General features: G+C 40.9%; 1 long non-coding RNA gene across 2 annotated transcripts in view; it reads left to right on the forward strand.

Moving 5' to 3' along the window:
• Positions 1 to 12,218, forward strand: part of LOC115086045 — a 66,184-nt gene extending 53,966 nt beyond the window's left edge. Inside the window, exons 3-5 of one of the 2 annotated variants that reach the window (XR_003855032.1) lie at positions 9,694 to 9,820; positions 10,642 to 11,354; positions 12,095 to 12,218. This is a non-coding gene — a long non-coding RNA (uncharacterized LOC115086045). Of the gene's footprint in view, positions 1 to 9,693; positions 11,355 to 12,094 lie in introns of both variants that reach the window. The other variant, XR_003855031.1, reaches the window with a different exon arrangement.
• Positions 12,219 to 12,850: the final 632 nt, after the last annotated feature.

The following is a 12,850-nucleotide window of genomic DNA, read 5'->3' on the forward strand; positions in this document are numbered from 1 at the left end:
TTTATCATGGTATAAAGCAAAAGTTGCTCCAAGGGACGATATAATATCCTTGCTTATAAGGAGATGACGAGATACGGATAAAAAAGTCATAGCTTTAGAATCTACCTTGCATAAACTGAAAAACAATTTAGCTGCCGCAAACACTGTAGCTTACAAAGAGGCATATCTCTCAGTGCAGGTGACCTTGAACACACTTTTACATCAAAGAACAAAAAAATTTAAATTGTATCAGCATAGCAATAAATCTGGTAAGCTTTTGGCACAACTGATAGGAGCTGCTTCGGGGTCATGTTTCATATCCTACTTAAAAATGCAAGAAGGCAGGTTCTTGAATTCTAATCAAGAAATATTGAAATATTTTGTGGATTTGTACTCACTATTGTATACTTCAGAAGGTTTCAATAAAATTAAGTGCCAGGAAGTTCTTGCAGAATTTGGGATTACGTTCTTTTGAAGATCGACATTTACAAAAATTGAATAGACCTATTAGCTCTGAAGAAGTATCTCTGGGTATTCAAAAAGCGAAGCTGTTAAAGACACCAGGGCCTGATGGGTTTTCTGGTGAGTTTTATAAGATATTGGCGGAACAAATTACCTCGCTGCTTTGCAGAACATTTGCAGCTTTGATTAATAAAGGCCATTTTTCCAATGATGCTAATAAAGCTGTGATTATGGTTATCCCTACGCCTGGTAAGAATTCCACCTCTTTGTCTTCAGGTCATCCTATTTCTCTGTTAAATTTTGATCAACAATTATTTGCCAAAATTCTGGCTGACCGTTTAGTGTTAGTTTTGCCAGAATTTATTAGTCTAGGGTAGGTGGGATTTGTAAGGGGCAGATATGCTACTGTGAATGTGTATAGATTGCTTGCAGCTATCACGCTATATACAAATAATAATACCCCTTTGTGATTGTTAATTTTGACACTAAAAAAGCATTTGACAGGGTGGAATGGCAATAGTTGTTTGCATTATTGGATTATATGAAGTTAAATGTTTTTTTAAAGCAGGGAATATGATTGTTTTATACAGACCCAAAGGCAGTTGTGACAGAGGATGGAGAATTTCTTCCATCTTTGCTGTTTCTAGGGGGATGTGGCAGGGATATCCTCTCTCTCTGTTCCTGGTTCTTTTGGCATTGGAGTCTTTGTTAACATCCACACAGAGGGCTCTGGAGATTAGAAGACTTTTCTTGGGGCCAGCAGTTTTTAAATAAGCTGCATATGCAGGTGATCTATTAGGTTTTACAAACTTGCTAATGATGATTGATATTTTGGGGGAATTTTCAGGGTTTAAACTTAAGAGAGATAAATAAGAAGCCCTTGCATACCCGGAAGATGTTAACATTAAATGGATGGGAAATTTTCCAATGAAGTTGTTGTGTTCCGCGGTCGCGGATGGCCCCAACCGCATCCCCCTACCTGACTGGACTGGCGAGCTGCCGTGGCAGCATCGGGTGGATTGCGAGTGTTGGGACCTGTGGGCCGACGCACGCTGACGTGGGCATCCGCGGGGGTCTCCGGGCTTAGGAGCCATCCCTGCTCCCTCCTCACAGTGTCGGGCGGCTTCCCCCGTGGGCTGGAAATCCAAGATGGCCACCGCCATCTTAGGAGCGAGGCCGCGCCTCCTCACTAGAATTAAAGGGACCTAAGCCCTTTAATTACCTACAGCTGCTTCCAATGAGCAACGTTCCACATAGTCGAGTCTGCTTGCTTCGGTGAGTCTTCTAGTGCTTTGATCCTTGTTCCTGTCTCGTCTTGGTGTTCCTGGTTCCTGACTTCGGATTGGCAAGCAGTGATTCCTGGTGTGTGACTTCGGACTGGCAAGAGGTGATTCCTGGTGTGTGACTTCGGACTGGCAAGCGGCGATCCCTTGGTGTGTGACCTCAGACTGGTAAGCAATGACCCTCTGGCACTTGACCTTGGACTTCTTCTGACCACCGTCTCCAAGAGCCCACCTAAGTCCCAGCGGCCTGGGTCCCTACGGGCTCCTTCTGGGGGGACCGCGGGCTTCCAGGGGTGAAGCTCCAGTTAGCTCTTGCACTGAACTCTCGACTCCTTGACCTCTCAAAGGTCCACCTAAGTCCCAGCGGCCCGGGTCCCTACGGGCTCCTCCTGGGGGGACTGCGGGCTTCCAGTGGCGAAGACACAGTTCCTCTCCTCGACGTTACGACTCTTCATCTGCCTCCACAGTCGCCTCAGTCTCCAGTGCTGAGGGTACCAGAATAAAGACATCCAGACCAGGATATTTGTGCTTATGCAACCTGAGATTTATGGAATTTTGACATATGAGGGGGGACAAGAAAAATTAGAAAAGCAGAGAAGCAAGTTAAATATATATCTAATGACTATTGTTGACTTTACTTTGTTCAAAGACTATTCTTAATGTTATAATCTATTGTTTTTTTGTATGATGTCATTGCAGTCTATTCACAAGGCATTGTGTTATGTCGTTGCTTTAATAAAGATATTTAAACATAAATTCAGGATCCCAAAAACTCAGATGACAGATATATTTTCTGGAACAAAGGATTCTTCTTTGATGTTACTACTTAAAAATAATGGCTTAAGTATCTCTTTAAATTGATAGTCCTGATAAAGGTCCTTTGTTTCGCCAAGACAATGACTTTTTCAAGCAAACAGTTATGCGCTTTTATTCAATAATGAAAACTTCAAAGCATAAAGTTAATTCAACCAATATAGTCCCACAAATTCTTTTGTGCTGAAAATTAATATTAACTAATGCAATTCAAATTCTCTCAGTCATGGAAAAAATTGGAATCATTGGTTTCAAATGTATCTGATACAATGGCGTCTTTTTCTGATTGCAATAGTATGAATTTCTTTTTGCTCAATGAATCCATTTTGAAATACTTTAATATTCTGTTAAAAACATCAGAAACTATACTTTTTACAAAAATGCATAGCTTCCAAATATATATAATTAAACTTACTGCAGATCATGCTGACAACCAGCCTCACTTTAGAATTTAAATAGTTGTATCTAATTACTATTACTCCTCCCATCCATTCAAATGAGCCAATTGATTCTTTTCACATAAAATGCATGTGTCATAAAAAGCCTACCATTCAAAGCCCCAATAATCCCTGTGGATAAAGATTTTGCCACTGAGATATATAATGTTCCTCCCACTGGCGTAAACATTGGGAGGTATTTCCACCTCTTTCAAACAGCATAGTTTGAAACACAAAACTTTTAAATCGCCTATCAAATGATTTTTCTTAAGGCAATAAGTCACCAAAGGTACTTCCTCTTTTCTTATCTTTAATCCAGCTTTTGTCCTCGACAATCCTAATTATCTCTTATTTTTGTATGACCTAAATACATTTTTTTGACATGGACATACAATAGCATAAACAAATTGTATAGTATTACAGTCAAAATGTTTATTAATTTATATTGAAAATTCAGTTGAGGATGATTAAAAAAAACATTAATTTGCATAACATTTGTAGATTGAACAGGACTTGAGATACTATTCAAAAAGAGCTATTGTCCCAATGAATATATATGGCATCTGAGATCCTTAAAGTGTTTTTTGACCCAAAATGATTTTTCATAGTTGTCACTTACAACCAGAACTAAGTTTTGTATATGATTTTGGGATTGGGATTGGTAAAAATAAAATGAAAATATTGCTCTGTGTTTATGAAATTCACAAGGTATAATCAGTTACTTTGTTGATTAACCACTTTATTTTGAAAATATTTTTGCCACATATTTTTTAGCCTTGGTGACTATGCTATTATGTTACATATATTTTCAGTGAATATAAAAAAAGAATTACCACATTGAGTCAGACCAAAGGCTCATTTACTCCTGCATCATGTCTCAGACAATGACAAACAGCAGTAGGCATATAAATATTACATAGATAATAAAGATATCAAATTGTTTTCCTTGTGTAATAGTCTGATTTAAAGTTTCAAATTCAAGAACAAAATGTGATAAAAGTGCAATCTGAGGAATATTGCATTTTTACTTGCAGGTAATAGCAAGATGCAGTAGTTTTTTGAGTAACATTGAGATCAGATTCTCTCTAAAATAGTACTACTACATAGATTGTTACTATACTGTTGCCTCAGTTGATTGCATTATAAATATTCTTTATTTTTGTATCACTCCATGTTATGACCTTAGCTGGAGTACTGTTTTGCTTATTCCATCTCAAACAAGGTAAAATGGAAAAACATAAAGTACAAAGAAAGGCAACAAACTGATAAATGGGATGAACTGGCTACTTTATGAAGAAAGGTTAAATAAGTTATTATTTATCATAATAATTTATTGGATTATTCTATGTTACAATGTATTTTGATTGTATTGAAGCAATTTATGATTATCCTGTATTAAAATTATTATAATATATTGATTAATTATAAGGGCAACAAACCTTTATATTAGGAAAGGGCAATTAACCTTTTGTTAAGAAAGTAAAATAAAGGAAAGAGGAAAAAGAAGCCACTATGGTTTTCTTAAGAAGTAGCTGAAAAGGTAAGGGAGAAAAGGCTAGCATTCATAAATTAAAAGAGATCGCAGAAAGAGGAAGACAGGCGACAATATCTAGAAAAATTAAGAGAAGCTGGGAAAATAGTCAGGAATGTGATAATTCAAATAGAAGAAAAAATAGCAATTACAGTAAAATGGGAGGAAAAGACTTTTTTAAAATAGAATAGTGTATTTATTTATTTATTTATTTAACTTTTTTATATACCAACATTCAAGACGGTGGTCCCATCATGCTGGTTCACAAGAAACAGGGGTGTAATTATAATAAACTTTATCATTTAAACAATAGTGCAGAAAAGCAGTTACAAACCATTTAAACAATAGTGCAGAAAATAGTGCAGAAAATAGTGCAGAAAATAGTGCAGAAAATAGTGATAGAAGAAGTGCAAAAGTGGCATTTTGAGACTCAGAGATGAAGAGGAATATATAAAGGCTGATGAGGAAAAAGCAAAATTGCTTAGCAAATATTTCTATTTGGTGTTCACTGTGGAAGGGTCTGGCACAAGACCACATAAATCAAACACAAATAAGATTGGAAGTGAGGTAAACCTCAACTGATTTTTGGAACAGAGTGTTCTTGAAGAGCTAACTAAACTTAAAGTAGATAAAGTGATGGGGCCGGATGGGATACATCCAAGGGTATTGAGGGAACTTAGAGATGTCCTGGCAGATGTTACAATGCTGCTTGTGGACCCCATCCCACAAGTAGGCCCTCCACCTACCGCTGTGCCTGCCCAAAACTGCCACCTTGGGACCTTGCTCTGCGTGGCCTAGACTGCCTCCTGACCATGCAGTCCCTTCTCTTCTGCGGCTTGCACCACCACCGGGACTCTTCCTCCGTGGCGGAGAAGCTTCCGCCGGGATTCCTTCCAGCGGCCGGAAGCTGCCGCCGGTGCTGCCTCCACCTTCACGGCCTGTGGCCCACCACCAGGACCTCCCACATGGCGTGGAAGCCACCTCCAGCCTTTTTCCATCTTGGCTGGATGCTGCCGATGCCGCTCCATTCCCCAGCCTCCTCTAGGTGTGGGCGCACACCTCTTCAGTTTATATAAAGGGCCAGTGGCAGGAAAAGCCAGGGGCCCCAACGATATCATCAGCCTTCACCCCAGTTCAGCCCTATAAAAAGGGCTCAGCTTCACTTTCTCGGGGCCTTCGAATTGAATTCCATGGTCATCCATGTCTCCTCTTCTCCGGTCAAGGTCTTCTGTGGTCTACTCCTGTCCAGATGGTTTCGTGTTCCATGTTCTTCTTGTTCCTGATCTTCTCCGTCTGATATTCCTGGTCTTGTCCCTTGTTGGAGCTCCTTCATTGTATGCTCCAAGTCCTGATGTTCCTCGTCCAGGTAGTCGCCTTTGCAACAGGTCTCCATGTTGGTCGTGTACTTCGTTGCCTCCTGGTGATTCTCCTGTGTTCCTGGTTCCTGATCCCTGCAAGTTCCAGTTCCTGATCTTCTTCATTCCTGCATTCCTGATTTCCTGTTCTTCTTTGGATTGACTTCCTGGATCCGACCTCTGCTTTGCCTGACTACACCACTGACCTTCTCCTGGACCCGACCTCTGCTTTGCCTGACCATGCTATTGATCTTCTACTGGACACAACCTCTGCTTTGCCTGACCGTGCCATTGATCTTCTCCTGGACCCGGCCTCTGCTTTGCCTGACCACGCCATTGATCTTCTCCTGGACCTGACCTCTGCTTTGCCTTACTACACCGTTGATCTTTTCCTGGACCCAGCCTCTGCTTTGCCTGACCATGCCATTGATCTTCACCTGGACCCGACCACTGCCTTGCCTTGCCACTGCTCCTGGATTGCCTCTTTCCCTGACTTCAGCGTGTCCCATGACGCTCCTCTAGTCTTGGTCCTGGACGTGGCCTCTCAGCCTTCGGCCTATTCTTGCTCGGGTGCCCCCTGTCAGACTTTGGTTTCCTTTGGCACCCAGGTCTCTGGGACTCCACCTCGTCTAGCACAGACTCCTCAGTTCTACAGCTGCTGTCTCTGGGCTGACCTCTTCACCCACTCCTTGATGGCTGCATACGAAGGCCCACCTAACTCCAGCTGGCCCCGGTACCCAAAGGCTCAACACGCAGGGAACAAGGGCTGGTATTGGCGAAGCTCCAGCCGTCCGTCAGCCCACTCCACCTGCCGATGGTGGGGACCTGTAGGATCCTTCCTATGGGTAGCACCAACCCCACCTCGGCCCAAGGGTCCACCTCCCACACAATACTCTAGTTTGCCCAGATCCATCTTGAGGTCATATAGACTCATCTGGTTCTTCAGTTTGCATTCTCCCCCCACCGTTGACACAGACCCCACATCCAGTCATTTTACACCTAAACATCAAGAGCAGAGGTAAACGTCAAGAGCAGAGGTAAATGTGCGGCTAACAGCCCACCACACGCTGTGGCCCACATATTTTAAAAACAGATTTACGTGGGTAAATTGTGGCCCTGCCCTAGAACACCCCTGACATGCCCAGCTCTGCCCTTTTATTTTTCTCATGCATGCTCATATACACGCGCAATTTGCATCTTTTAAAATATGCATTGTTCACATGCAGCCCATATACTCACGTATGGGCCTTTTAACACAGACAACGATTTTAAAATGCATCCCTTAATGTGCCATACAAATCATAAACTACTTTAGTTACTTAATCATTAAAATTAACCAAACACCCATTTCCATCTCTAATTGTCACTATAAATTTTTGGCCTTCCCAATTCCTAACAAGTGCTTGACTTGTTACCACAATTCAATATTTATAATAAAATATAGAATGTTTTAGTCCTCTGATAAATTAAAGTCTTAAGAGCTACTTACGATGCAATAGTGTTAGCTATTCAGTCCAGAAATACATGAGCCTCAGGAATTGAATTCAGCTAGGTTGTTTCTCCTGCATAAAATAAACGGAGATCCAAATTCAGTAAGCTGGTAAGTGGACAAGTTTTCTGGCTACAGGTACTACCTGTAGCCAGAACAATGCGTATTTTAAAAGATGCAAATTGCGCGTGTATATGAGCATCCAGTCATTTTACACCTAAACATCAAGAGCAGAGGTAAACGTCAAGAGCAGAGGTAAACGTGCGGCTAACAGCCCACCACACACTGTGGCCCCCAGAAGTGAATATCTGGGATAAGCTATCTGGCTACCTGTCAGATAGCCAGATAGCTTATCCCAGATATTCACTCAGATAAAGGTACTGCTGAATATGCTCGCTTACATGTAGCTTCATGAAGCTAGATAACTTAAAAACCTAACTGGCTATGTTTGAATACAATCAGTTAGGTTTTAAAGTTATCCAGCTTTGTGTGGCCAGATAACCTGTCCAGAACCTAGGCCGATACCTTGGCATCACGGTTAGGCATAGGCTGCAGCCCCTTCGTCAGGTCAGAGACTTTGCCTAGGAGAGACCCAGGCCTCGGGTTTTGGCCTAGGCCAAGGTGTTGAAGTCGCATACGGGCATAAGCTGGGGCCTTATATTGAGTCTCAGCCTATTTCCTAGGTGAGAACTGGCTTCGGGCCCAGGCCCAACTAGTTACTTTTTATTTTATCGATTTTAAAAACAAAATGAGATTCCAACAAAATTTTTTCAGAATTTAAATTATTCCAATTTGAAAAAAAACCCTGAAATGAAATTGGAAATTTCGTCCCATTTCCTTTCTCCCAAATGCCCATCCCTAGTCTGTAGATCTCGCATTTTAAGGAATTACAGGACAGGGTCAGGATTTTGGATCAACTGGGCAGCGTGCAGCATGAAGAACCAGAAGGTCTGGTACACCTTGATACTGACTGGGCAAACTCGTGGACTAGTTGGAAAAACTGGGAATGTCCCTTGCGCGAGTATGTTTTAAAATCCACTTAGAATCCAAGTTAGAGCAGGCAAAGTCCTATGGAAGATAATCAAAGTAGATTTGCTCGAGTAACCTCTTAAAATTAGGGGCATACTTATGTGTGGCAGGTGTATTTAAAATCATACGTGCGCAAGTGTATGCATGATTTCAAATTCCAGCATATCTCCGCTCACGCGCCAACATGTGCGCGTATGGGCACATGCACGTGCATTTTAAAATTAGCCTCAAACTCTCCACACTCATGCAACGGCCACGTGAACTTTTTAAATCATGGTGTTTGCATCAGTTTTCAAAGGAAAAGCATTTGAGGATTTTTATTAGGAAAATTGTCTATGGTTACAAGTACATGCCAGTCACTTGCACCTGCTTTCATGGTGATCATTTGTACCTGCTATTTGTGAGGGTAGAATTTTGCTTGAAAAATGCTTGCATGGATTTGAAAATTGTAGTCTTCAAGTGTACTCTTCTGCCCCTGACCTAAATATGTTTCCGGGAGTGCTTCTTCTCAGTACAGCATGTTATGGAACAATGCGTGGACTTTTACCCATGTAAATCAGCTTGAAAATTACCCTCTGCGTGCATCGCAATGACAGAAAAGCAAAGTTTATTGCGACAATCAACACAGCAGCACCTTTATCACTATAGTTTAGAATATTTGGAATTGTTAAGTGGGAGGCAAAGGTAAAACTTTCCCCACCAGCACAGTAACAAGTACAAATAGGGACCAGTCCAATGACTTAGTGGCAGTGCCATGCACTACCCTGAGGACGGTGCCTGAGTTTTACTTTCTAGCTCAGGTCTTCTGTTTCTTAGGTGAATTGGAATTGAGGTGCTGAGCAAGCAGTGCTGACAGCTGTGGCTCGGGGGGGGGGGGAATTGTCTCAGTCATCACACAGTGCTGACACCGAGAGACCGGATTTAGGATCTGTGATTGCAAGGCTCTGGAAGGAGCCCTGGTGCATGGCTCCCAGCTAAGCACTTTTGCTGCAATGAGTGGAATAAAGTAAGCTGGGAGGGGATATGAAATAGGGGGGGAAAAATTACCAGGTAGTTGAGAATGAAGGCTCATGGTGGCAGATCCCAGCCCTGGCTCTAGTAGAGCTGGTAGCCCAAAGGAGCAGGAGAAAACTGGGTCAGAAGAATACACAAAGAAGACACAAACATGATGACCTTAATATTTTTTTTATCTGCAACTAAATTCACCTGATCACTAACAATGCTGCCCTTAGGAATTTGTTAGAAGGGTGGCCCACTACCTATACATCCAATCCATTCTTAGTCAGTAAAATGCTTTTTTTTTTTTTTTTTTTAGGAGCAATGAGTACGCATTGCGATTCCTGAGCATTCAAACTCTGGTGTGAAGCATCCTTGTGCAGTGGTGGACTGATCTGCATAAGAAAAGATTTTTCAAACTAATTGCAGTGTGAAACTTATGAATAGTAAGTATCTAAGTTCATTAGAATGCATCTAGAGTCTTTTATCTGAGCCATAATCCCAATGCAGTATGCAGCTACCTCTGAGACATGACCAATGTCATCTTTTCCATTGCAAGGACACTGCACAATCGCTTCGGCAGTGAAGTAGTAGCAATGCTCTATTCATATCTGAGGACAAAGAATTAAATGTTCAGCTTCACAACTTTAAAATAAGCTGGTTGTGACTTTTTGGGGAAGGCATATTAATGTTTGCTAAATTTGACTGGTTACCATTGGCAATTTACCAAAATTATTGTTCAGCGAAAAATATACTACTTTTGTCTCACACTGTAAAAAAATACCAGTTGGTATTTTGACCTGCAAAGATCACAAAATGTTGCAGTAATTCACAAATCCCCAAGGAAAGCAGAAAAGCCAGGCCTTCATAGCCACTAGCTGTTAGTGCTTGGAAGAGGCTGAGGAAAGATACTGGGCCAGTCATAGAAGATAAGCTTTGTTTAGAAAGGGAGAAGTGATATCAGCTTCTGAGTTTCTTGTCTATTGTTTCCCTAATTCTTTACTGTTTCCCTTCCTCTTTGCTTATCTTTGTCTGCTCAGAGTGCATGAATGTATCTATTGATTTGGTTTTGTATGTTTTATTGGTCATTTTTAGACTTAAAGAGTATTGGAGTTGAGGTGCTAGGTGGGCTGTGCACAGAATAAATGCCGGTTTGGTTTGTTAATTCATTTTGTTTGCTTCCATAATTCATTTTGTTAGTTTCAAGTGAAAAAAAAAATGTATGTCATTTGTTCATTCATTTCTCATTAAAAATCAATGGGAGAAGCGATGCATCATAGTTTGGGCTCCAAAACTGAGGTTTTCTATTCAAGCTAAGTGAAATTGCAGGTAGACATTAGCACCAGAAGGACAAACACTCCAAGACTACAAAACACCAAGACTGAGGCAAAGTGGAACCAAGAGTGGCATCAATAGCCTAAGACAGCATGACAGGGCAAAGTAGTCCAAGCAGAGGCTTCCACACCCCAAGGCATCAAGAAAGGAGCAAAGCAGCACCAAGAGTGGTAAGAGCATTCCAAGGCTCTAAAAGAAGGGGAAAAGGACACCAACAAAAGTGGCACAGAGCCCCCAGTGATTGAATACAGGAGCAAAGTACAAACATCCCCAAGGAAAGGTGCAGAAAGTGTGTAAAGCATCAAATTAACATGGCAACACTAATAGTCAGAAAGTACCATAAGGGAATTTGAAAAAAGACAGCTGGAGAAGAGGTAGGAATACCCTTGACAAAAAGACACCAAAAGAGGCTGAGAGCAGAAAGAGTACTGGCATTGAAAACCACAAGCCGAAGGTACATAGCATTGCAGGAAGAATGGTGACGGCCACACCCAATGGCATAGCCCAAACAGTCATGAACACTGTAAGGCACCAAAAGAAGAGCAATTGACACCAACAACAGTGGCATGAACACCGCAAAGCATAGAATGCTGGATATGGCAAGCAGCAGAATTAAATCAAAATCCCCAAGAAGTAGAGGATGAGGTATGTATTTATTTATTTATATACTTTTTGTATACCGATATTCGTGGGAACATCATACTGGTTTACAACATAATATTAATACACTAAAATTGATAAAATACATCAATAGTGGTAAAATATACACCTTTCCTTTTGAATCCATTCGTTGGTCATTTGAAGGTATGGTTAAACTCCATGATTTTGATGGCTTTGGGACTGTCCTATTTGTGTCTCATTTTGATCCCCGTATACTTCTTCTTTTGGTCTATTCCTGTGCTGGACTTGAGTTTCACGGCACTTTGAATTCACTGCCCTTCAGTTTGTTACATCTCAGGTACCCTTTTTGGATCTTCAATTAGTCTTACAAGCTGTACTGCTCATCTTCATAAATTTTTAGTATTGGTTGGAAGCATTTTTTACATCATTTATTACTTGGTATCCCCATTGGTCCTCCATTTCATTTATTATTTATTTTTCTTTTCTTTTTTTAGATTTCTTCACACACTCATTAGTATCCTTGTCTGTAGATGCATGTACGTGCTTTGTTGTTTATCTTTAGTTTACTGCCTAGTTTACTGCCTTTTTTTATCGTATTTTATTGTATTTTCCATTTATTTAATTTAATTTTATTTTATTTGGTATCCTTTATTGTTACTCCTGTGTGTACTTTGTCATGGTATCTTCCCTTCAGCCTTTTATACATAACTACTAAGTGTTCGCTTACCTGTGTAATACCTCAATGATGTGTTTTGTTTTTATAGATTTTTGGAAGGTATGGTCCCCCTGACGCAGCCCTGATGCGAAACACGGCCATGTCGGGGTCCTTGTTTGTACACCACAATTGAACTGTATATATAAAATGATTCACAATTGACGTGTGCTTGCTTATTAATAAAATTATTTCGTTAACAGTTATTGTCCAGTGCATTGTTTGCCACACATTTTTCCTGTTGTAAATGACATAAAATAAATCAAAGCCCCAAGGCAAAGAGCATAGAGTATGGCAAACAGCAGGGTGACATCCAAATCTCCAATGCATAGAGTTCAGGGTATGGAAAATATCAGAGAGGCATTGAAATCCCCAAAAGTTAGATTGTGAAGTATGGCAAATAGTAGAGTAGCATCAAAACCCCAAGACATTGTGAAAGAGACATGAAAGCCAGGGGACACCAAAACACAGCAAAGCAGCACCAACTGTGTCAGAAATACCCCAAGCTAATATAAAAGGGATAAACTATACCAGCCATGCCAGGTGTTTAACACAGCAAGCTAGGAACCCAAAAAGAGGCAGTTGGAAGGAGAAACTTTTAATTCTTTTTTTTCCTTTTTTTACATTTTTTGGTTTTAGGGATAAAACAACCCAGTATAATCAAGAGAGAAGCAGGCTGGTAGAACAAGACTAGGACTCAAGAGTGGTACAAGAAAACAGCAAGGCACTGAACCATGAGAGAGTCAGAGCTTGAGTTACAGGCAGGCAAGTGAGAAGAGAAGCACCTGGCAATAACACAGCAAGCTTC

Source organism: Rhinatrema bivittatum, chromosome 2, assembly GCF_901001135.1.
Source record: "Rhinatrema bivittatum chromosome 2, aRhiBiv1.1, whole genome shotgun sequence".
NCBI classification, from domain to species: Eukaryota; Metazoa; Chordata; class Amphibia; order Gymnophiona; family Rhinatrematidae; genus Rhinatrema; species Rhinatrema bivittatum.